This window comes from Pezoporus occidentalis, unplaced genomic scaffold (genome assembly GCF_034315485.1).
Source record: "Pezoporus occidentalis ecotype Australia unplaced genomic scaffold, CSIRO_AGI_Poc_V1 ctg2, whole genome shotgun sequence".
Lineage (NCBI taxonomy): Eukaryota > Metazoa > Chordata > Aves > Psittaciformes > Psittacidae > Pezoporus > Pezoporus occidentalis.
In genome coordinates, this window is record NW_026913855.1 from 13,101,659 (window position 1) to 13,128,274 (window position 26,616).

Below are 26,616 nucleotides of genomic sequence, written 5' to 3' on the forward strand. Positions count from 1 at the left end.
AGAAGCCAAAGATGCAGTAATAAGGACTTTCAAAGCCACAGTAGTCCCAGGAATCCAAACATTAACAGACAGACTTGGAGTGTCATCTTAAAGAATGTGATTGACCAAATTAGGGAAGCAAAGGCAAAGATATATAAATAATGAGTTCAGAGGAGACATTAAAAACATTAGTGTCTTAACAGAGATTTTCTTAGCGTTCAAGAACTTCATTTTATTTGGGTTTTCTGCATAAATTTTTTGTTTGTTTGGGTGTGGGACACTTTGGTAGGTTTTTTAAATGAAGGTGCCTGACATTGCTTTTCCTTTTCTCTTTGTAATACTAACCAGGCAACACATTCAACACTGTATTAACTGACGTTGACTATGGCCTTACTTAACCTCATCAGTCTATTTTATTTAGCTGGATAACAGCTGAATCATTAGCATTAAACTGGCTTGCAGTCTTGAAAGAGTACAGCAGAAAGTTCATGATTTTTCCATCAATCAAAACACAACATAAAAATCTATTTCAGAACCCATTTTGTTCTGAATAAAATAAAATAAAATATTTTATTTTATACCCATCTCATGTAAAGTTTTGCATGATTTAGGGATGGACTTTAGTTTCTTCCAAGTACATTTGCAGTATAATGACAAAGCAAAGCAACCATGTAGAAGTTCTTAAACTGGATACTTTCTTTTTTTTCCATTTTATTCCTCTTGTGGGAAAAAAACCTAAGGAAGCTACATTAAATACACAAGATATTTGAATAGCTTTCTGTAATGAAAATAATCCAATTTTAATCAAAAAATTAATGAAATATAGAGATGCAACAAAAATAACTCTTATAACACCACAACTGTACGGACAGGCTCCTGTCACCAGTCGTATCTGGAAGAGATCAAACCAGCACACTTTACCACTGGAGCAGGCCGAGGCACCTCTTTCTCATGCTACTTGATATTTTATGCTATATCAGGTACTGGAAATCATTTGGGCTGCATGCAGAGCTGGTATACAATAAGGGTCTTGCAAATGTAGCCATAAAATGTACTCCTCTTGCCACGGTGGCATGCAGAAGGAAAAAAATTGTTCCGTTTGAGCCATGTACTCAGCATTTCCTTAAAGGACTCCCAAATGTGCAGGCATCTTATCACAGGCCAAGGAGAGCAATGCTGGGCACACTTAAGGTGCTGGTGATTGCTGGCAGAGAAATAGCAGGTTCATGGCAGTAGTAGCAAAGCAACAGCCTGTTATCATAGTGGCTTCCCTCACTCCTTTCTCACCTTCACCTGGTACACAATTTATCACATGCTAAGAAGAAGTGCTGTGGGATCTCTGTGATACAATATTGGCAGAAACCACTGAGTAAATGATAACCTAACAACCTACTTGTAATTCCCTTTGGACTTTCCCACAAATACCAGCTGGCTAGCATTGGTCTTGAAGAAGTATTTCTTCAGGGGAAAATTGCACCTCTGGTGAAAGGAATCCATCAGTCACATAAATTCAGCAGGACTGACCTTTGAAGCCACAAGTGCTGTGCTTATCCTTCTTTAATCACCAATTTTGGGACCAGGTCCTTCAAAGTAATCTCACATAATTTCTAGACTTTTTTTATTTTTAATTTAGAAGTAAGGAGTTTACTGTAAATATGCTTTCATAAAGATCATTAATGCACAAAATTAACCTCACATTGACTTACTTTTCTTGATATGTTGTAGTGCTCCTAATAATTTTCTGTGTACTTGAAAAAGTAGATAGATCAACAACTTTTCTGTCGATAAACCTCAGTAGGCAGCCAAGCATCACTCAGCTGTTTACTCACCAACCTCCCCTCCAGTGAAATGGGGGAAAGAAATAACAGGGTAACTGGGCAAAAACTCATTAATTGAGATAAAGACAGTTTAATTATATTTTTTTTTTTTTAAAAGGAGGAAAAGAAGCAATAAAGCTGAACACAGGTTACAAGTGATGCAAAGTCAAACAATTGCTCACCACCAGCTGGTGCCCTGGCTGTTTCCAATGGCAGCCCTGGCCAACTGCCACCCATGCCTCTCAACCCCAGTTTTACTGCTGAGCACAATATTTTATGGTGAGATGTCCCTTCAATCAGTGGTCGTCAGCTGTCTTAACTTTGTCCCCTCACAACTTCTTGGGTACCCCCAGCCTACTCACTGGTGGGTGGGGTGAGAAACAGGAAAGGCTTCAATTCCGTGTGAGCACTTCTCAGAAGTAATGAAAACATCCCTGTGTTAACAATACGTCTATCACAAATTCAAAACATAGCCCTGTACAAGTTACTATGAGGAAATTTAACTCTATCTGGGCCAAAACCAGTACACTAGATAATGCCAGCAATCCCTGTAGAAGCAGCAAATGCCAAATTTTAATTTTGGTGGCCCTGTTCCAATATTCCCATTTCCCACCAAACGGAAAGCACCATACACAAACCCTCATCACATTGCTTTCAGAGCCTGGTTTATGAATGATCATCTAATGAATTTCCAGGACTCATGTTTGAAAGTACTAGTATTTTTAGAGGTAAAGTCAGTACTGGAGGAAGAGCAAAGCCAGTCCCAGCCTGGAGAAAAGGCCTTCCAGAATAGGATGACAAGCTCCCAGTTTTGCCGGCCATCTTTTTCTTTGGCATGGCTGCCCACTAGAAGTTTTAGGAACAGCTCAGGTCAAGATGGTAACATAATCAGGGGACTGATCACGATAAGGAAATAGCATTCCTTATGGTCACAGTAATGCCTAAATCTCTTTTTTTCTCCAGTTTTCCACTTGTAAAACAGGCATAATAATATTCTGCATTTACCTGCATTACCAGCCATGGTGGATTTCTGCTGACCCCTCTGGATACAACATCATCATGCCAGGAACCTCATCACCACCATTGTTCTTACTTCTCCCTTCCCATCTACATCCCAGTCTTTATCCAATACAAAAGGTTCTTCTCATTACAAAAAACTTTTGTGACTTACAATTCTTAAACAACACAGCCTCCACATTACAGTAGCTTGTCAATTAGAAGTACTGACCTGTACATGAAATCATAAAGAACATATCTCCTTTAAAGACAAAACTAGTGAATGATTTTTCTTGTGCAAAAACAATACTGTAAAATGTAAGGGGATACCATATGCAAAAGTAAATAAAAATCTGGACAGGTAGAAAATACCATCAGTAAACATGTCAGCAAAGATAATACATTTTGCCTGTGCACAACTTTGGCAACAACAGCTCCAACTTCCTTTAAAAGTGTGTCCAAGTTTTCTCCCCAGTTTATTTTCAGGGAGTAAGTAGTCCATTTTGTGACCATCCACACTAGCCACAGATTTTAGCACTTTCTCATGAACTTCTACTATTCATTCTTTGGTTTCTACTACCACTACAAAGAAAAGACAACCAGTCAGAAATTATTTTTACTCTGCAGTTTAAGGAATGGGCCTATGATTATTGAAGCATAATTCTCCATGAAAGTTTCCCTGTAAATCTGTTACAGATCAAGATTTCAAATGCATGCTTAAAATGTAATGTTAAAAGGTCTTGTCTCTGAATTAAGCAAGGGTACACTGGAAAATACACATAAATGCATCTTGTAAAAGTAACACTTTCTGCATATATACCACTTCAGATATCAATCCTCTTGCTAATAAATCAGTAGAGTTTTCTTTCAGTCAGAGACAGAAATCATACCATATGACCAATCCCAGAAGAAATACTTCTAGTGGTTCAAAACATATTTCACTTGCCTCTGGCATGAGTTTCTGGATTAGTGTCATATACGTGTCAACATGAAACAACATAGGCTATTTGTTCATACATTCACATTACTCCTCCTTATGTTGTTCTGTCTGCCAGCTGACATTGACTATACGTATATATCAATATATTCAACCCAATGAGTGCATTCCTCTGTCAGGCCTTTGTTAACAAAGCATAACCAATGAGTACAGATGAAGGGAAACTGAAGTTGTGACACAAAATAGGGACTTAACAAAGCTGTTTGTATACTACTAATTAGAAATGGCATTGTGTAAAGGCATATTTTGACTAATCAAACAGAGCTGCAGTTTGGTTTTTAAGATCTGATTAGCTGATAAGACCCAGAGACACACAGCCTGAAGTCTGTAGTGGTTTCCATTAATTTTCAATCAATAACAGCTGGAAAATCATTCCTGCCATGGTTTAAACTATGTGTCCTTGGCCAGTGTAGCTAGCTGCAACAGTGCTCTTTTTTTCCAGCCAGAAAGTCAGCAGCGGGTATTCTGACTCTTGGATTCAAATTCATAGAATGAGTTGGGTTGGAAGGACCTTATAAAAATCACCTAGTTACTATCCCCTGCCATGAGCAGGGACACCTTCCGCCAGACCACGTTGCTCAAAGCCCCGTCCAGCCTGACCTTGAACATGCCCAGGGAGGGGGCATCCACAACTTCTTAGAGTAACCTGTCCCAGTTTCCCACAACCAGATCTCCCTTTGAAAGAAATATTAACAACATCTCATTTATTATATGTGCAAAACACCACCTCAAGACCTTCAGCAGGCAAAAGATAGTCAACCATGACTTTAGCCAAATTCCTGAATTTTAGGATAGTCTAATAGGCCAAAGCTGGTTGCTGTAAAAATGAGATGCCCTCTGCATGACTTCCATATCATCCAATGAAATAGAAGTGTCAGCAGCAATCCCATGACATGCTTGCCTTGGTGACAAAGCAGCTTAATAATTTCCTACTCGCTGCCCACTTCTCTCCAGCCATTCATACCTGTCCCTGGGCTGAAGCTCACTTCAGTCTCATTGGGCTGATATTACTGTAGATCTAAACTGGGTTTAAAATACCTGACCCCAAAACACTTTCCTTTTTTATTATTTATCTTGAATTACTTCACTGGTTCTGCACATGGCTGTACCAACACATCTAGAGCACAAGGAACTCCAGCAAGGAAGAAAATCCCTAAGAGAGCTTTCCCATCAGAGAAAGCATATCCTGAAATTCAACCCCATAATGAAGTTAGAGTTTACTGCCAGCCCCATAAACTAAGAATCTGAAAATATTTATGTTTCTTTATCATCAGAATGAAGCCGAAAACTGCACTGATTGATGTCAGGAGAGCTGAAACAGATTCTACTAAAACTTCTCTATTACAATAGATACTGTTAATAAAAAAAAAGAGGAGGGGGGGAAATACTTCATCAAGGTGGCGTGCAGCAATGACTTGAGGATTTAGAACCACAGAGTAGACATGCTACTGCAGTCCAGCCCTCCTGGATAGCACATAGCACATCTTCTCACTTGCCTGCTGCCAGGGGAAGAGCAGGGAAGCCCTGTGCTCTTCTCACCAACTCAGGTGCCACTAGCTGCACAAAACTGGTTGTTCTGACCGGGATTGGTGTAGTCTGGAATTAAGATGACAGGAAATTTGCCTTTCTGTAAAGGGCAAGCAAAAGGCTTATGGATCAGAGAATTTTGAGGTTTTAATGGTGTACTGACATTTTGATAGCCTCTGTCAAAAGAGACAACTTCACTTGAGAAGCAGGTAAGCTGAGTCAGGAAATGCTTTTTCCCCAGTATCTCTTGCTTTGTTGAGTTTTGACTTTTGTGACTCTTCCTAGCTTGTGTCACACCCATAGTTCAATCTAAAAATGGCTTTTAATACTGTATTTTTCACTACTACAGAAAAAGGAGTTTGAAGAGCAACTCTATAAAGCATGTAGCAGTCATTTAAGATACAAGGTGACTGTCTATTTAGGATTTGGTTTGGACAATTACTACAGTTGAAAAACATATTGCATAATAAATGGAAAAATAACTGAAAAGGAAGTCTAATTCATAGGTCTTAATTCTGATAAACACACACACACTTCTCTGTTGCATGAATTTCTTCATTGAATATAGCAGACTAATGTAGAAACCCACTCTCAACTGAGAACATTTGTAGTCACAGAACATGTAAAAATTTCTACAGAACTAAAAAGGTACGATTGCACTTCCTTTTTTTTCCTGATCCTTCATCCTTCCTTCCTCTCTCCCACCCAAATACCAAATTAAGGACATAAGGAGCTCATTCTAACATCGTTTTCAGCAGTTTCAGATTGTTATAATTTCACTGGCTTGAGAGAATTATTTCTCATTTAGTGAAGGTGAAAGCAGTTTCTGATACTTTCTGCACATTCTAAAAACTGAAAGCATTAAGTGGATGTAAGATAGCTCAAATACTGAGCACTTTTCCATCAGAAATTTTAACACGATTCTTTCCTACCCTAGAAAGCAGGGGGTTTCCTTCTGCAAACTAACAGCAGAATCAACACAGAGTTAAATAGGATGTTGCTATAACACAAGATCATATGTGCTTTCTTGTTACCATCATTCATTCATGTTCATTTACTGACAAGGGGCTTAGCTATTTAGTTGAATAAAAAAAGTATAATTTACATAAAAAATTCTTACTAGTGGCTATTTGCTACTCTTCTTGCTTATTAAGTGAAACCTATGCTGACCTGGTTTACCTAGGCAGTGGCAGATGGGTCCCTGCCAACTCAGCAGACTAGTAATAACTTCCAGCTATTGATGAGCCATAAGTTTTTAAATCAGACTGATTTTGCACTTTTAACACTTCACACTTTCTTGAAGGTTATCTTCAAGGTGAAAAAGAAATGGGTCTGCCCTGTTATTTCTCAAGATCCATAAAAAAAACTAAAAATAACTGAGGTTTTGAAGAAGCTTCCAGAGCACTGGAGAGCTAGATTAGGAGACATTTTCATCGAGTGGGTGAAGCTGACTGATCTGTCACATGTATTCTTTCAGTTGGTTCTTGGGCATTTCAATTAATTAAGACCAAACAAAGCAAAACAAAACAGGATTCATCACAAGATGTTTATGCTGCAGTGAGCTGTGTGTGGGCAAGACACTCCTCAAACAAAATCCAGCAGGACTCCATAAGATCCCAAAGGTGCTCCAAAATGGCATGACTGCAGGACTATGGGCTGAGACTAACATGCAAACCATCCTCTGGCTACCTGGTCAAACACAGTTGCTTCAGCTACTTGCAACAGATGAACATATTTTGGATGTTCTGCTTATATATATAAGAACAAAGAATAGGCATTATAAAGCTTGCCTCTGACTTTGAGAGCTTTTATTTTCCCTTGTACTAGACCCAGCATATCAGAGTCAGCAACAAATATCATGTGATTACTGGTCCTTGGTAGCACACTATAAACTTCCTAGCACTTTATTGCTGTCTTAAATACATTGTTTAATGCCAGTAAACCAGACATATCCATGGTATTTGGTTGGAGATTCAGAAGTGCACACTTTTGGATGGAAGGAAAGTATGCCGAGTCTTAAAGGTGGTGGTTTTATGATGCTAACAGTGACGCTTCACTGTACTGACTCATTTTTTCCATCAGTCATTTACAACAGCAGTACAGGAAAACAATAGGACAGATCAGAACCAACAATCCTCTTGATCTGCAAAAACAACAGGCATATTATATTTCAAGAGTTGTTTTGTCCTCTAACAAGAATTATAATAGGTCTGTAGTCTTTAATGTTGAGTTCAAAGATGGGTTCACCTTAACAAAAAGATGTACCCAGATTCACTACACCACAAATTCCACAACAAAGCATAAGGAGACATTCAGTACGTTAAAAGCACTAACTTTTTTTTTCTTTTTAACTCCCCTAACTCTCTCTCCCTCCCCACCCCAAGGAGAAAAGTCACAGAAACGAAGTAAGTTTCAGGAATCAAAATATTCAACATGGACACAAAAAAACTTAGATTCAGCTGTTGGCTTTGCTTTGGGTTTATTGTGTAACATTGGACAAGTCTCCAAGCTGAACCACAAAGACTGGTGGACAGCATGGGCATACAAGCTAGGAAAGGCTGGATCAAGCTTGCCAGACCAAGGAACCTTTTTCAAGCCCTTAGAGTTCACCCTGTCTGAACTGGATTTTGGAAGCCACCAGGAAAGCATCCTTTCACGAAAGCCATTCCCTGCAGGCGGAACAGCTTTGGCAGTGCACGAAAGGATGCAACACTGTCCCAGGCGATGAGCTGTCTCATGCACTGTACCTGAGTGCATCTACTGTGCTCATAGGTTCTCTGTGCTAGGAAAAAAAGGGCATTTTTGGAAATTAAATTTGGGGTGAGGACAGAAATATTAATCATAAAATCATAGAATAGTTAGGGTTGGAAAGGACCATAAGATCATCTAGTTCCAACCCCCCTGCCATGGGCAGGGACACCTCACACTAAACCATGTCACTCAAGGCTCTGTCCAACCTGGCCTTGAACACCGCCAGGGATGGAGCATTCACAACTTCCCTGGGCAGCTCATTCCAATGCCTCACCACCCTTACAGTAAGGAACTTCCTCCTTATATCCAAACTAAACTTCCCCTGTTAAAGTTTTAACCCATTACGCCTTGTCCTGTCACTGCAGTCCCTAATGAGTTTCTGCAAGATACAGCCCTTGTTTCAGTTTCAACCAAGAGCAAGTCTGTATGTCGTTCTTCAAAAAGAAATCTCAACCTATATGCCGACTGGTTCAAGCTGACCAGGAACACTAAATCCCCTTCTCCTGAAAATATTCAAGATAACTGCAGGAGTCTCAATGTGAAGTTTACACTTCATACCTCATTCATCAAGTAAGAAAGAGCTTCCTTTGGCACACAGACAACAGGAACAGGCTGCTTTCATATCAGGGTGTCAAATAATTTGCTTCATCTTAGACCATGAAAGTTCAGCCTTGACACTGACAGGATGCCTTGAGAGCAGCTTCCTTCACACCATCTGCAAATGGTGCTACTGAATACTTTCCAGCACTAAGCCCAGAGGCATAGTTTGTATCTTGACGTGCCCAAGTGAGGAAAATCAACTGCAGTGTCCAAAACCAACAGCACTACAGGTGCAGAAAGTTACTAAACACCTGCTTCATATAGCACAAAGATACTTGAAAGGGGCAGCAGTGGAAATTGAGAAATCACATGTGGGTGTGAAACAGGTTGCCATGATCATGGGTATAGAAGAATGAGGCCACGTGAAACCCAATCAGATAGGGCTATGTATCAGCAGTAAGTTTGCCTGTTCTTACATAAAGGAGTTGTAAGCAATAGGAAAACAACAGTCAATATTAGCAGGGATCTTGTGCCAGGTCTTCAGCCTTCATAAGCTGTTATCCACACTTTTTAGTAGAGCTACATCAGCCTTCAAACTCCAAACATTGCAGGCTGTTGCTAGTGATAGTCCCAGGATGTTTGGAGTTATGGTATTTGTCTTCACAACTCATCATCACACATTAAAAAGCCCTGGTTTCCTGGAGATGCTTAACCCCTGCTTGTCGATCAGGAATGATGATTTGCTCTTGTTTTGCTTTGCTTGTGTACATGGGGTTTGCTTCCTATTGTCTTTACCTCAACCTATGATTTCTCTCGCTTTAACCCTTCCAATTCTCTTCCCCATCCCACTAGGAGAAAGTGAGTGGCTGTGTGGTGCTTAGTTGCTGGCTGGGTTTAAACCACAATAGGGCCCCAGGGCTGAAAACAATACTCCAGGTGTGGTCTCAGGAGAGCAAGGCAGAAGGGGAGAATCACCTTCCTCAATCTGCTGGTCACACTCCTGTTGATACAGCCCAGCATATGGTTGGTTTCTAGGCTGCAAGCACACACTGCTGGGTCATGATCATTTATCATCAATCAACTTCCCCAAGTCTTTCCCCTCAGGGCTGCACTCAACCCATTCTTCCAACCAGCCCGTATTTGTGCTTGGGATTACCCCAACCCGTGTGCAGGACCTTGCACTTGTCTTTGTTGAACTTCATGAAGTTTGCACTGGCCCACCTCTCAAGCCTGCCAAGGCCCATCTGGATGTCATCCTTTCCCTCCAGTGTGTCTGCCTCTCCATACAGCTCGGCAACATTGGTAAGTTGGCTAAAGATGCACTCAATCCCATTGTGCATGTCATCAACAAAGACGTTAAACACCAGTCCCAACACCATCCCCTGAGGAACGCTACTCATTACTTGTAGATGTCACGTCGCATCTCTCCTTCTTTTTCCTGTTTCCATGTAACAGCATCTTAACTCTGATACTAAGAGCACTGTGATGTGTGCTTACAGTTATATTTAAGTAGTTTTAGATATAAAAGTTAAATAAAACCAAAGTAAAGATGACTGATAAAGATCTTCCTCTTTTCATTTGTATTGCTGCCATTAATACAGTAAGTTGCTTCTGAAATACTAGCCAAACAATTCAGACTCATTTGGGAGCTAGTCAAACTTGTGCTCCTGGCTTTCCAGTAAAAATTGTCACAAGCTACAAGACTCAAATCTTCTCAGCTCCTCCCACCGCCTCTTGTCCATCATTATCCCAGATTAATGCCTGTGCCTCCTTTGTTCTGCACCAGCCTTCGCTGACAGTTCTGCAGAAAAGTATTTTGCTGTACCACATGTTGAGAAATTCATGCCAGCAACCATTCTTCTCATTTAAATTACCATAGAGGAGTCACATCATGCCGTTTTCGCCGGATCATTTGTGCAATGTCAGGTAAGGCAGGATGTGACTCAGCCATGACTCTGTTCATAAGTAGGACTCTTTGAAATCTTCAGGTTTCAGTTCACATCAGGAATTATTGGGACCAGCGGTCAAAGGAAAGTGAACTAAGACAAATTTCATGATAACTGCTGTAAATCTTGGTTTTCTACCATGCCTCCACATGTATGCCTTCTTCAAAAGACATTAATCTCCCAGTCCTCTGAGAGGGAAAGGAGGATAGGAAAAATTATGTTTCCTCTATTTTCTTCCTTAGTCATTTTCACAGGAGAAATCTCTTTCCTCCAGCTACAGGCTGCTTAACATTAGGAAGGAATTGATCTGTAGGCAGCACCTAGAGCAACTCTTCCCGGCCAGATCACGTTTCCTCTTTCCCTTTTGGTGGAGATAGCTTAGAAACCACTTTCTCAAGGACCATGCCTTAGCTTCCACCTTTGCTTTGAGAGAAATTCCAGTCCTTTGCCTAAGGAAACTCAGGATCTCCTGTGTTCTGAAAGATGGCTTGAGGCGTTAGACTTTCAAAACCACTGCAGACCTATGAAACCACAGAGAACTTTGCTTAAAGTTCCTAATCTCAGTGATACACACACATTCAAGTCCTGACCGAGTACATGGAAGGTTACATCTCTAATACATCTGAAAATTTAGTGTGAAGCCTTAAGATACATGTGTTCACATACCTTTAGATTAGAAAGTAACTTTTTCGTGGTAGCTGAATGAATTCACAGCCTCTCTTAGTGTGGTGAACGTGAATTAATTTCATAGCGCTAAGTTTCATAGAATTAAACTGATTCTAGCATTGCTTGCATATGGCATGCCAGACATTGCCACATTTTAATCCTCTGCTGTTCATGGAAATAAAGAGCATACACCTTTATCAATTCCACTAACCCAAGCTAATCTTTGAATGGAATAGTTGTCATTAAGAGACAATATCTATATCCAAAATAAGCAAGTGGATCCATTTCTATTCCATATATTGTTTTAGCTTAGCGGCTCCCTCCCACTAGTTTTCTTTAGATCAACGTGACTCAGAAAAGCCTCCGCAAGTACAGTTCTCCCATGCAGACCTACATGCACAAGCAGATACCCTGGAAGATATAAGCGATCCAAAGAGGGGATAGAATGATCAGAGAGGGGAGAAATATTTGAAAAGTCAGAAGAAGATAACAACCTTTTAGGACAGTTCCCACAATTTTGGCAGGTAAACGTGTCTGATATGAGCTCTTCAGTCACGCACAGATAGATGACACATTTGTGTGTGGGCAGAGGATGAAATTGGGTGTGGACTGCGTGCCTGTGCAATGGGTACAGTGATAGGTCTAACTCAGCACTAGCAGCACTGAGTCATCTGTTCAGAGTTCCTCACCATTCCCTTTATGACATGGAAAAATCCTGGCTGGATTGCCTGAAATTTTATCCTCACTGACTGGGGCCCATTCTGAGAGAAATGTCAATGTCACAGCAGGGTTTCCACATACTCAGAAACCCTCCCCAGAATCCATTGGTTAACACAAAAAGGGATTATATATTCTTACTACAACACTGAGCACTCAGAACAGTTATTTTGTCTCATTCATCCTCTTACAGAATGAGTATAGGTGAAAATATAAAGGCTTTGTAAGTATCTGAAGGATTACTTGAAAGATTGAGCTCAGAAGCAATTGGAAAACCAAAGCATCTAAAAGTATGGAAGTGTGCAGAAAGAAAGCAGTATCTAACTTTGTGAAATGATTGCTATGATCAGTGAAGATACTTTGCTTACAGTGAGCAAACAGCTCTATATTCTGAAATCATGCTCAGCATCAGTTTCACATTCTCTTTTGTGCATCTTTTCAACACAACTTGGTAAATTATCTACATGTCGGTGAACATGAAAGCATGATTTCAGACAGGTACTCCCTTATCCTCAAAACAGAAACACAACTGTGGCCAATTTTAACAGCCTGAGCCAAAGAAAACCTCAGGAAATCTTATGAAGTGACAATGTCACAGAATAACACTATAAGGAAGACAGTTGATGTTGCTTTACTTCTCATACCGTCAGGCAGACTATGGTATATACCTGGTCCAAATAAATATTCCTGATGTAGCAAGGAAGGAACAAAAATGTTGTTACTGCATAATTTCCAGATGTAGGTCTTGACCACTTGACACAGGAAGTCAAGTGTGAAGCAGTATAGAAGAATAATGAACTGCAGCAGAATTATATTACCCACACCACTAAAAATGGCGGGGGGGGGGGGAAGGTGTTGCTTGTTAGAATAGGTGTTGCTTTCTACTCTCCCCCCAGCAGATTAAGCATGTATGTTCCACGGCAAGACAGATTGGAGGGGGTGAGCAACAGGAGCAGTGGCTAAAAGGAGAGTAGGGACTAGTCCCCTCTAGCCAAGGAGCAACTGACTAAATGTGCCAAGAACAGGGCTCTAGGCTGGCCATCAAACAGCTTTCTGTCCACTCCTCCTGCTGTCCCTCAGAAGCAGCTTCTGCATCAGTAAAATATTTCATATCTGATTCCCTATACAATACTGGTGTCCAGCTCCTCTTGACATCTGGCTTTGTAGTAATCTCAATCGGTAATCAAGAGAACGGTTTGTCTGTTGAAGAAAGTGCGCAAAACGCTGGGTAACCCAGGGCTACACACCAACAAGATCTGCATTTGCTTGTCTTGTACTTCAAGAGCAGATGGCATTCAATATACTGAAGGGGGTAAGTCAAATGTTAAGACAAAATACTTTCTAGGAGAAGGCAAAGTTGAAAACTACTTGTCAAAGTATGCCACAAAACCAAACAATTTAACATATCAAAAAAGAATAGGGTAACTGTATGGCTAGGAATGTTCTCATGTGTTACATTAAAATATTTCTAAAAATAATTAAAGAAATAGTGAAACAAATTTTCTGTTAGAGCTTAGTGAGAATGACAGAATATCTCCTTCCTGCTTAATACAAGTTTTCTTTTTCTTTTCTCTGAAACAACTGGAGACCACCACCATCGGTGACAGGGAATTGGACTGGATGAACTCTCTGAATCTAACATAATCACAGTTTCTATTCTCCCTAAAAAGCATGATCAAATGATTAATAAAGAGAGTGTGCCATAACTGAGACATAGGCTGATCCCAGAAAGTGAGTCAAACCTGAAAGTTCACCAGCACAGATTGTCATATCAATATCAAAGATCAATTTGGTCAGAAGGTTCCCGAAACAGAAGTCAGGGTGAATGACTAAAATCTGGGTAGACAAGATCCTGCAGCAGCCATCAGATAAAATCAGTTAAAAATGCAGTTTGTCATGGAAGTCAGCCAACTAGCTGCATGTCCCAACAATGGCACCCCCAAAAATGCAAACAGCAGCTGCATGTAAATAGAGAATTCAGTTCTTCCCATACACCCTGGTTGCCTCTTATTAGTATCAAGCAAACACATATTACCATTGTTTGTAGAGATCTGACAACAGCAGCCCAAGCAATGTCTCAGGGTTTCCTTGTGCCCCCCAGGCTCTCTGTGTCCTCCACTGTCTTTACAGAGCAGCTGGACCATAAACTTACTGCAAAGAGAGCTGCCTGTTGTTCTGTTTGCAAAAAATGTGAGTGACAACAGCAATAGGAAAAATAAATACAAATGGTATTACATACACATGCAAACATCCCCATGTTTGGGGGTATTCAGCCATAAGGTAAATAGCAAAATTTTTTTTGACACCTAGATATTTATAAAATCAAAGAGACCTACAAATAGAATAAAAAAAAAAAAAAACAACAAACAAACAGAACCCACAAACCCAACACTTATCCTTGCCAAGACCTTCTCCCAGAGTGGACAGCCCCAGGGGCCAGGATCTCAGCTCTGCTCCAAGCTGCAGCAGTACCTTCACAATGGGGAATTCCCAAAACAGAAAAGATACCCCAGAGCCACAAAACCAACAGATTTGGCTCCCGTGCAAGACTTCCTCTAGCTGTCAAGGCAAGAAGTGTGTCATGGTTGAAAAACCCTCTGTGTTCTGGCTACTCCCCACTGGAGATATGGTGGGCTGAGACAAGAGGATCTTGAGGGCTCTGCTGAGCATCCCTGGCCTGAGATCAGAAACATGCATCCAGCCCCATCTCATCCACTCCAGTGGCATCCAGAACTGCATGATATTGCAGACAAGGTCTTTTATCAGTCTCTATAAGCCTTCTACCACCTTTTAGGCAGTAATGCTTTTATGGCATTACTCATTAATAGTTCACCTGTTGCTTTGCTGGATGAACTCCTCCTTGCCACCATTCCCCTCCCATCAGAGCCATACCTGTGGAAGATATCATTTGTTTTCAAGGTGCAAGAAAAATCCTTTTAGGGCCAGCACCTTGCTGGAGGTCATAAATATGCAAATTGAAGCATTAAACAAGTCACTGTATCACTAATGTTGTATTTGCAAATGATGGGTTAAGCCCTCAGGAGGGGAGGTTTTACCTGTTGATGTAAGAGTCAGTAGAGATGTTATTTGCAAACTATTCTTGACCAGTATAAGCCTAGGTTTTAAAAAGTCCCGTGTGGTTAAACAATGACTCATGGCTGATCCCTATCTTGCCTGTCAACATTCACCGTTGCTTTATATCTGTATCATTGCTACAGCACAGCAGAAGACCATGAAAAGGGGCGGAAATAAAAAGCATTCATTTACAACGCATCACCAGTCACTCAGTTTCTGTGCAAAACAGAAAATACTGAGGTAGTGAATATTTAATGGCTTCTTGGAATAAAATTTAAAAAGAATTCAAGTCTTGAGTTTTTACCACCTGCAAAAGAAGAACTAATTAGAGGAGCACAAGCAGAACATTAAAAAGGTCTTTCAGAAACCTCCATTGGGTTCATTTTCATCCAAGTCTATTCAAAACAGTTCATGTATACTTAAATGCAGATGCCTACACATGTGTATAAAAATACAGTGCAGCATCCCTCTATGGTGGCCTCCTTTCAAATATAGCATAATTCTGAAATCATTCAAGACAGTTGAGAAACAGACCCAGCCTTACCTTCCTAATTGCCAGCTTCTCTTCACCCTTTGAAACTGAATCCTCATTTCTGTCTCTATGGTGACAATGACGTCCAGGTCCCCTTGATGAGAAGACTGCTGGCACACGTCAGGTGCCAGAGCACATCAGCACCACAAGCCTCTCCAGCTCCTCTGTGGGACACTATGCTTTTCTCCAAAACTGCATCTAAGAAATGATAAGGTAAAGAAAACAGTGTTAAACCACCATTCCATGCTTAAAGAGAAGGAAACTGGGTCTAAATACAGGGTCTAAAAGCTTTTTTTATTTTTCTCTTCCATAATAATTGCTGCTACTCCAGAAATCAATGTGATGGCACTGCTATCAAAGAGCATATCTGGATAACTTACACGGAATGAAATAATTACAGGTAATTTCTCCCAGAGGGTTTGACAATGAGAAGATGTTTGCATCATAAAGTAGAAGTAGCTGATAAGCAGCATGATTAAAACCTCCTACAATGTCCATCCACCTGCACATGGAACCAGCAGTGACAGAAAGATATTTCTTGGCTCCTGGTTAGTGGAGAGAGGAGCAGGAGGGAAGATTTTTATCAAGTGCTCAGTAAGGAACAGCAGGTGGGACCTGCAAAGGTGCACCTTTCCCTCCTTCGGAAAGACACATTGAGTCACTGGGGTTACAAAACACCAGTTATTATATATAATCCTAGTTATTTTTTTATGATGTATATATCTAGCTGTTGTATAATGCCAAAACGCACCTCCATTGTAACATGCATTCTTCTAGCAGCTTATAGGCACAGCAGAAGATGTGCAGCCCCCACTAGTGCTTTCCCTCTGGTTTCCTGAATTAGGGGAGATGTGCTAGGGTAACAGCTTTGACTTTCTGCCACAGTCCACTGCCAGCACAAGTTGATACTGCACACCCTGTAGATGCTCTAGATTGTCTGTATTTTACTGACCTTTCATGAGTTCGCAGGTGAAGGTGTCTGGTACAGTTTTGCATCACTGCAAGGAGAAGAAATGAAGTCCCTTAGTGCTTGTAGCAGCAGGTCTTGCCCAAAGAATTTAACTGTGTGTGATACACCACTGCAATCAGTTCCCTTGTGATTCCTCTCCAATAAAGTCATGTGCTCAGCGAAATAAAGACACAGATTTGTTCTGTGTTTCCCTTAAGTTTCCACGTCCTTTTTCACCAGTCAGCCAAAATATATATAACCCATCATTTTAAGATGAAGGTTTTAATATCCAAGCAGACATTAAGTACAATTCAGAAAAGGCATAAGAACAACCGTATATTACCAAAACTTGCATTGCTTTAAATACATGTTAAAAATCTAGCCACAGACTGAGTTACTGATGCACCATACCTACTGCATGGAGATTTTTTTTTCCCTGTGTTCTTTTCTTCATCCTTATTCATCTCTTTTCTAACACTTGGGCTGTAAATGCTTGGTGCTCTATGTCCTGCCCTTCTCATGCTGGGTTCCTGGCCTTCACCTGAAGCCTTTGATGTTACAATAATGTAAAAAAAAGAAGCAGTTTGAGAGGAAACACAAAATGTCTAAAACGAGACAGTAGCACAGGACTTAGTCATGTGTATAACCGCTGAGAAGTGAGGACTGCACCCAAATGATGCAATGCCTCAGTCTACATAGTTGGTAACACAGAGATCATCTTTTCATCCAGAGATAATTTTCTCTGTTTTTTTTTCTCCTCACAGGAGCACCAGCTATAGGTGCACAGCAGAAGCCAATAGATTTGCCTTTAAAAAACCACAACAGAAGCACAGATGAAGAACTGTGTCTCCTAGTTCATACATAATTAATTTCTATTTCATGGCAAAGTGATACAGAAAATATCCCTCAGACAAACCACAGGATGCAGAAGTCACCAGATTAAGAAGGTGTCATGGTTTAAACCACGGATAGAGTTGATTTTCTTCATAGTAGCCGGCAAAATACTGTGTTTTGGCTTTAGTCTAAAAATAATGCTGATAACACACCAATGTTGTATGTCCTAATCTCAGCAGAGTTGCACAGGTGTGCAAGTTCCTTTCCATCAAGAACTTATAGCCAGCCCCAACAAGGCAACCAGGAGAAACAGACCAGCAAAGGTGATGCTGACAAGCCCATAAGTCAACAAGCATTGGGAAGACCCAGGAATCAGAGATGTAATTTAAAGCATTCCTTCTCCAGTCTTCATAGATGTCTAACAGCGAAAGTTGACCACAGCGTGCAGCAGCATCAAGGTGACAGTCCCCAGATTAACTCCGTGGTAAAACCAGGTTACAGTCAAGGTCAGAGTATCACAGAGGTCAGTCTCCAAGGTTTAGCCTGTAGCTCACATGAAATTTTAAACAAGAAAAGCACAATCAGAAGAGGAACAGGCTTTAAAATAACTAACATAAAAGATAAATAAAAGCTTCTCTCAGAACATAGGACCATTGAATGGTTTGGTTGGAAGGAACCTTAAACGTCATCTAGTTCCAACTCCCCCCCCCCCCCCCCCCCCCCCAAGTAGCTCAAACTCCCATCCAACCTGGCCTTGAACACTTCTAGGATTGGTCACCACCATTTCTCTGGGCAACCCTGTTCCAGCGCCTCACCACCCTCATAGTAGAGGAATTCTTCATTACATCTGATCTAAATCCACCCTCTTCCGGTTTAAAGTCATTACCCCTTGTCCTATCCCTACCCGAGCTTCTATAAAGCCCCTTTCAGATTTCTCAAGCAATAGCTTTGGTTACAATAATTTTGGATCTGGTAACAACCACCGACATGTGTGCATGAACACCATAAAAGCAAAACGAAATTTAAAGGGGTCTTCTATCTAAGCTTATTGAGGCTACAAAGTGATCTTTCAAAGAGATTTTTTTCTTTCTACCCCACACCATGCAGGACCCCATCAACCTTGTAAGTACAGCACATATACCCTTCTCACTCTATATCCATCTATTATATTTCACAATCATTTAACATTATGTTAGTTACATCTCATCTATCCAAGGAATATACATCTCATAACAGTAATACATGTGGTAGGCATTTCACATCTCATACTACAACCAATTACAGCTTCAAGAGTTAATTTTTCTTTCTGTGGCTGTACCTGTTGGGACAAAGAGTGTGACTTTTAGGATTTTCTCATCTAGGGGAAAAAAAAAAGAGCCACCAACCTCCCTTTCCCTCAAAACCCCCCTCCCTCCCCACCCCTCAATAAAGGAGGTAGGAAAAAGGGAAGGGAATCCCTGTTGCTACTGAGCCAGATCAGGGTGAGGTTTTTACAGAACAAGTTCTCTGGCATTTTGCTGTTTTCATGTTTTTAAACTTCTAATGGCAACTGTTTAACACATTTCTAATTGGAAATGCACAATAATAACTAAAATAGGAGGTTTTCATATAAAAAAAAGCTATAATTATGTCTTTTGCTTTGTTTGACAAAGCTATGATTTTTACCAAAACACATGACCAGCCCTCGGGTGGTCTATTCATAGCAAACAATGTATTGTCCTGGGCACACAAGAAGAAAGAAAAGATGTTTTTTAATTGAGCCTCAGACTTCATTTACTTAACTTTTATGGAAACTACCAGTAATAACTCGTAGAGGGCACACCATTATTTCTTCTTTCATCAACTCTACATGATCAAATGCTACTATTATCGGCAGCTTTTTTCTCATGTAGTCAGTTATGTTCACCACTGGGACACTACTATCCTCTTTGTATAAGGGTTAAAAAGCCAGAGGGATGAGATGGTTTCTTCACTACATCTGACAAAGAAATACCCAAAATCCATTGCCAGGTTTACCAAGAGATTTCTTTCTTGAAGTTTACTTTTAATTCTTAAGCCACAGATGGCATGGTTGCTTTACTCCTTACCCCACGAACCCAAATAAAGCACAAAAAAAGATGGCAAACTACTTTCCTGAGACTAGGTAAAAAAAGCCATCTCTACAATCAGAAAACAGTACTTTTTTTCCTCGATAGCTTTGAGATTAGACATAATATCATGAAACTACTGAGTGATTTTTGACCATTCTCAGAGTCAAAAATCTTTAGAAGTGCCCATCTAAAGTTGCTGAGACCAGCCTGGCACAAAGTCACTTCAAAGCTGTTAACTGAAAATGGAATTTCCATAACAGGAGTGACTGAAGACATCTGCTGTTGAGGTTACCAGTTTGAGGAAATTCTGTTCATTTATGCTGGATTGGCCATATCTGTTGAGCAGAAAACTGGTCAAGAGAGACAAACAGGGGGTCTCTGGGCATGGGACTTTTTAGTGAATAGTCCGTTTCTATGGAATGTAAGAACAAAGTGAGATGGAGCAAGTGGGCATGCCAAGCGGAGCAGCTTTCCAAGCAGGCCATCACCTGTTTGCTCTGCTTCTCTGGAGACTCCACCAGCTCCTAGGATCACTTTAAAACCATTCCCATGTTCTCCAGCTGCCCCCATCTTTACACTCACAAACCATATTGTGCAACTGTTGCATCACCCACCTGAACAGAACAATTGCAGGTCATGTCTCCCTTGAGCAGAAAGCAAGTTGGTTCTGTCCATCTCATCCAAAAGCCATGCTCTCCTCAGTTTGAGTCTGCAGAACCAGGACACCCAAGACAGCCTGTTTATCCTACCTGCAGCAGCATATATCCACTGTGAAGCACCCTCTCCAGCAATGCTTGTGTATTTCTGCCTTGAAAATAAGTTTGCTCACTCTGTACACCTGCCAGCACACCATGTAACCAGCATGCAACCAATATGGACATTCAGAGACTCTGGGACTCAAGCCTTAACTCAAATTCGTAGTCAATCTGACAGAATTGATAGCCCACAGCTTCCAGCATCATGATCACTGTAGTTGTTCACCAACGGTTTCATACCTGCCAAGTGTGCTTACATTTCACAGAATAAACTGAGAACAAGCACATGTAGCCACACAATTGTGCCTGCCCCTTAAGGATTCTCAGATGTAACACATTTTCCCATTTACATTTTCCCATTCCATTAACGTTATTGAAGAAACATTTCATTTTCAGTTGTATTTTCAGAAGGCTAACAAGGGGCTCATGAATACATCAAAGCAAAGTCATATTATTCATTTACACAAATGTTTCTGATTATTTTTTTCTCCGACCACTCAGACAACACTTTATTAAAAAGCTAGAAGAAAAATCTAGTGTTTTTCAGAACCACCTCTCATAACCCTAGGTCCTGGTTTATTTCCACATTTGCAGAACATCCACAGGATGCAAAATGAAGGCACAGGTACCAGCTCTTCACAAACCTGGAGTGTCCCAGAAAACCACCTTCCAGCTCAGAGGGAACTGTCTCCAGCAAATACAATAAGCTATGAAAACAGTGGGAAGTGTACTATTCTACACGCATTGAAAATACGCTCCCTTAAGGGTCTTGCACAAACTACACCTTTGGTTGACTTCTGAATAGAGTCTCCAGGTGGTTAAAGGGCTGATATTGCATTATTTATGGTGACTGAAACGCCATAGTAGTGCTTAACAATAGAATTTACACAAAGTCACTTGATGGAAAGAAATACAGGGTGGGGAGAGGAGGTTGTTTACAAAACAAGTTACAGTAATAAAGCTGCTAGGCTGAGCCAAGAGACCTCTTAGTAAATCATTTATTCCACAGTTTGACAATATTTACAAAGGTTTTTACATGAATTATTTACTCAAGCTTTTATAACTTGTAACGTACTGTACACAAAGCAGCAAAAACACATTAGAGCTACAAACCTGGGAACATACAGTTATGCAGTGACAGATGGTGGAAAGGCTTCTGACAAAGGGAAGTTTACAGCTAACACAAGCAACAGCCTTTTCTATCTGTCATCAATAAAGGGATGAGGACTAGCAGGAAAATGCGATTCAAGGAAACAAGACAATTTTTCAAAAGCTACATTCTTTGTGATTGCTGGATTTGGTTATTTAAAAATAAGTCTTTTGTTTTGAGTGTCTAATTCTAAGAATTGCCATTTCAGTGAGTTACCACCCACCCGTGAAAGGCTGTATGGCACAAAAGCCAGAGCTTACATGAAAGAAACCCCAAAATTCTGCTGCTTACTCTGTTAGGTCAGCTTAAGTATTACTGCATATGTATCTAACAAGCCTGCCCAGAGATGCCAAGAGTGTTAGTGACTATGCCAGGAAGTGAACTAAAATGGGTTGGAGGGAAGAAGGGAGGGATGCAGAACAGAGACAAGCAGAATACCTGGGGTGCAACAAAGGCCCTTCAGCACCAGTTCGTGGAGCTCTATAGAACTGGCTCTTACATTCCCATCTTTTACTGTCCAACACTGGTGAACAGAACAATGGCTGTCAACATCAGTCACTTCACACTGTGAAAAGGGATCCCAGATAATTTCAACCTGCCTTCCTTCTGCCAAAAAAATTAAAGCACAAGAATCCCCGCTACTCAGTGAAGTAGAAAATTTGCTAAATTTACACTTCAGTCTTTCTTCCATAACCTTCAAACTCATGCAACACACCACCACCTTCACACTACTCCCTGATGGAAAACAAAAGGTATCCCCACACTTGGTCTTATAGCACAGGAGAATGTAGAGCTATAATGAAGAACTATCCCTAGAGGAGATTGAAGCCTGTACTGACAAAGCATCATCATGCATCCTCTTCTCATCTGTCATTCAGGTTGAGATGTGACATACAAGGGATCTTTTCCTTCTTGTGGACTTGAGAGCTAGCAGGTGTTTAAGATAACAGGCAGACTGTAAGGATGAACTCTGTGCTGCTGGGATTGCTAAAACCCTGGCATGAAACCTAAAAGCTGGGACTTGAACAAGACCCAAAGGAAACCTTCACCCATGCAGACAGTACAGCTGAAGCTACAACTATCAACAGCAATAAACCAGGGAGATATCTGTGCCCAGAATTCTGGAAATGCCTAGAAGTGACATTCAGAAGGAGGGAGGAGGAGTACCACACTGATGTCCCATACAGAACTCACAGCAAGGTACTTTTGCCTCCTTCTTTGCAGGGCAAAGGCTAGGCACATCGCCCATCAGTTGCCACATATCAGTTGTAAGCCCTCTTACAGAAACTCCAAGGCATCTACTCTTTAAAAAGACACGAAGAAAGAATAGAGTCATCTAGATTCAACTGGTGAGGAGACCTCTCCATTTTTTTCTTGAAGCTACTTGATTTTTCATTTCAGAACAACTTTAAGATCTTTTTTGCTCCCTGTGGAGAAAAACAAGGACAAAAAAATGGCTGATGTTAGCTCACTTTCCCCAAAAGAATAGCATATTAGGACTTTTTTTTTTTTTTCACCAGATTACCACTCTCAAGATTTTGATCTGAACAAATGATCTAAGGTTTCAAAGAATAAAGTAGAATTCACCAGGACCATCCAACCTCGAGCAAAACCAACAGATTCAGGTGGAAATTTTAATTATAGAAGACATCAAACCAAAGTAACAACTGTAGTAGAAATGCAAAGGACTCTGTCTAGCTGAATTATGAAATTAGGATGGACATAGCGTGAGTCACTAAGCCATAGTAACTTGAGTCACTAAGCCATAGTAACTCCAGTCACTAGCTAAAATTCACAAGCTTTACTTAAGTTTTCCTTCAGGTCCTATAGGCCTAATAACACTGGATTTATATTTTTTTTTTCCTCCTTTTTTGATACTTCCAATTCAATTTTCCTCCTCGTGGTTTGAAGATCATTCCCTGAAGGCAGACATATACCCTTTCCCTTGTTAATCCCTTTTGAAATACTGCTGCTATTGTCAGGAGCTACTGTATTGACTGAACCTGTCTAGAGTCCATTCATGATATCTGGTGGACATGTGCGCCTTAGAGAAGTTACTGTTCCTGGGTGCTGCTCATCTCTGTAATGGAGAGAGATATTACTCTGATTTGTATCTAGTCAAAACATCCACATCACAAGACAGCAGAAGGACCTGAAACTTTAATTATTTCAATGGAAGCTGCAGGTGGTCTCCACTGACTTCTAAGTGAGGTAGGGCAGGTAGTGACATGTACTCACACATCACATGACAATGAGTTATACAACACCACAGAGCTCTCCAAATGCTCCTTTGGTGTCAAGACAAGCATCAGATGATTGCTTTTGTGTTCATAAGTGCCTCAGAAGATTGAGGATATCTGTGGAAAGAGGGTATTGTTAAGTTCTAAAACAGTGGGTGTACAAGAAACATGATACAAATTTAGTTAATATCATACTAACTAGTGTCAAAAATCTGCCTGTCTGAAACTGAATTTGCACCAAAAGAAATTCTTTCCCAGTGACTGTACCATAGGCTGAGACCCAATGAGAAATTAATTTGTTTATTTCCTATAAATTAACATCTATTCACATGTGCATTCCAGATAATGCCCCTAGTGCTCCTGGTAGTATAATCTAACACACTCACAAGATTGGTTACAAGGACATCCTTCATGACAGGGGCTATCTTTTACTATTATAAAAGTGCAGAAGCCAGCAACCCTGTTTCAGCATGAGTACCCAGGTACTTCTATATTCAAGTAATTAGTTGTTACAACAGGCCCTAAACCAACATAGACTCAAATAGTAATAGTTCACAGTACCCAACTGTTCTAAAGTGACCTAGGGTAGGAGTTGGCAAACTGTATTTTTGATTGTTGGCATGTTAGAGATAGTTTGTTTAAAGAGAAACCAGATTTAAGTGTTACACTTCACATAAAGGCCTTTATTCTCCCAAATTGGACTGCAAGTGTGTGTTAATCTCAGTGCGGTTGGAAAAAAAGGAATTCTCAAAGAGATTTTAATCCTGTAAATAATGGTTTCATTAAGAACCATACACAACTCCACAGGGAACTCTAAATATTAAGCCTGGTAATAAAATCATTAGTTGTTCCAAATTATTCAGCATATCATGGAGCCCTAAAAAGTTAATGACAGTTAGTTAAGAGCCAGCTACAGATGGACCAAACACTAGCCGGTTCGTTTAAAATTGGGTTGGAAATTGTACTTCACACTGTGTGGGAACAATCCTCAACAACAGGGCAATGAGCTCAGATACTTAAAAGAGCCTTTTTGATCACTAATTTCTAGTCACAGTCATAAATTTTTTTGTGAGGTCAAGAGTTAAGGTTTTTTTGAATGCATAACAATGACTAATAAAAACCTTACAAGAGCACTGCAATCATTAAAAATAAAACAAGTGGTTTGGCCTCCAGATTTCAAACCTTCCAAATTTCCTAGAACGTGGTCCAGGTAACTTGAAAGTTCAAAGCAATCACTTTTTTCTCCTGGTCTGAAACAAAATTTTGCCTATGTATGTATGTGTTGTGTATACATATATGTAGGTAAATAAAAATTGTCTGGACACAAGATCTTCCAGATACCTTGACTCCTGTCCGAAGTGTTATTTTGGCATATGTTCAGGTGCAATGTAGGCATCCGAATCGCCCACTGAACTCATCCTGAACAGCAGAACAATCTTGGTTCTGAGGCTCAGCCACAGAGGTCCATGCATACCACAGCTCTGCCATCAGGGTACCAGGCAGGGGAGGGATCCTCTTCCCAGCTTGACCCCGCTCCAGGAGTATCAGGCATGCTGTGCCAGTCCCAGCAGCAGCCGCTCCCCATGGAGCCTCGCATCTCACAGGGGTAGGTAGGCAGCGAGCCAGCACAGCTGCTGCCCTGCATCCTGCTGCTGCTGTGCACTGCCAGTCCCCCTCACACCTGCCACCCACCACTGCCAGCGAGGGAACCGGGAGGTTGCCCTGGGTTGTAGCAGCCCCATGGGGTATGGTGTGTGACAGTGAGGAGAGCTGGTGGGATCCTGCACACAGCAGAGCAACTACAGCTCTCTGGAACACAGCTGTTATGTTGTAGAAATGCAGGTTTATACCAAAGGAGCAAGAGATGTTGTGGCTGCGGGATGAGAGAAGGGAAGAAAGTCACCTGGCAGGCTTTCCTCGCCCAAACCACTGAAGACCAGGAAGCTGAATTGCAGCTCATGGACAACAGCATTCCCTTCCACAGAACTGTAAGGAGGGCTTTTTCCCATTGTCATGCAGAAAAAAAATACAAACATGTCATGTAATCGTGGAATGGTTTGGGTTGGAAGGGACCTTCAAAGTTCTTCAGTCCAACCCCCCTGTAATGAGCAGGGACATCTTAAACTAGACCAGATTGCCCAGAACCGTGTCCAGCCTGGCCTTGAACATCTCCAGGGATGGTGCCTCCGTCACCTCTCTGGGCAACCTGTGCCAGTATTTTACCACCTTCATTGCTGCAAGAAAATTGTCCAGACCCTGATGGCTGTAGTAGCTCCTCTGCCACTCTACCAAACCTGTCAAAGTATTTACACCGCCAGTAGAAGCTGCTACTGTAGTTGCTATGTTACAGTATTCTTTCAAATACCATAAGAAACCAATAAGGTAGTATTGGTCCCATAGCAAAAACACCCTATCAGTGATTTACGCCGCTGGAGTTTTCTGTACTGAAGTTTTGAATACTTTTGACAGTTTAATAAGACAAGAAAACAGTACATTTTGTCTGCACACATTTTTCACATTTTTATGAAGAACTTTCTTCATAGGAGCAGACTGTGTGTTCCAAAGCACAGAAGGGAAAACAGGACTTCTTTTAATTCTGCACCTGCTTTCTCCATCAACTTCTCTGAATTTTCCTCACCAAAAATCACATTTTTTTAATCTTGTCTTTACAAAGTAAAATACTGATGTCATTTGTACTTAAATAAACTGAAAAAAATCCTAGTGACAAAATTTATATTTTGGACACTAAAACTTCATCATATTAAACAAAAACTGCCCATTAAAACTTCAGTTCCAACATTTATACGTCAGGTTCACATCACTTCTGCTGAAATTCATTTATCCAAGAATCCTGTTCTAAACAAACAGATAATGTTTCTACTTTTATACGCATCCATGTATTAATGTATCCATTCTAATAATTAGACTATAAAAAAATATTCTACACTGTTGTGTTAACAAGCTTCATAAGTGCAGTGACAGTGCTGCTAAATTAAGTATATTTTGGGCTAATTTTATGTTTTGATCACAATACTGGAGAATTATTAGGAAGCTG

General features: G+C 40.6%; 1 protein-coding gene and 1 long non-coding RNA gene across 3 annotated transcripts in view; both read right to left on the reverse strand.

The window, feature by feature from the left end:
* The window catches only part of LOC134163109 (uncharacterized), an 80,456-nt gene extending 63,825 nt beyond the window's left edge, over positions 1 to 16,631 (reverse strand). Inside the window, exons 1-2 of the mRNA XM_062617660.1 lie at positions 16,496 to 16,631; positions 15,556 to 15,741 (exon numbers count right to left, since the gene is read on the reverse strand). The gene's annotated coding sequence lies outside the window, so the exon portion shown is untranslated. The remainder of the gene's footprint in view (positions 1 to 15,555; positions 15,742 to 16,495) is intronic.
* Positions 16,632 to 21,293: 4,662 nt separating this feature from the next.
* The window catches only part of LOC134163219 (uncharacterized), an 81,624-nt gene continuing 76,301 nt past the window's right edge, over positions 21,294 to 26,616 (reverse strand). Inside the window, exon 5 of one of the 2 annotated variants that reach the window (XR_009964629.1) lies at positions 21,294 to 21,927. This is a non-coding gene — a long non-coding RNA (uncharacterized LOC134163219). Of the gene's footprint in view, positions 21,928 to 23,272; positions 23,679 to 26,616 lie in introns of those variants that run through there. The other variant, XR_009964628.1, reaches the window with a different exon arrangement.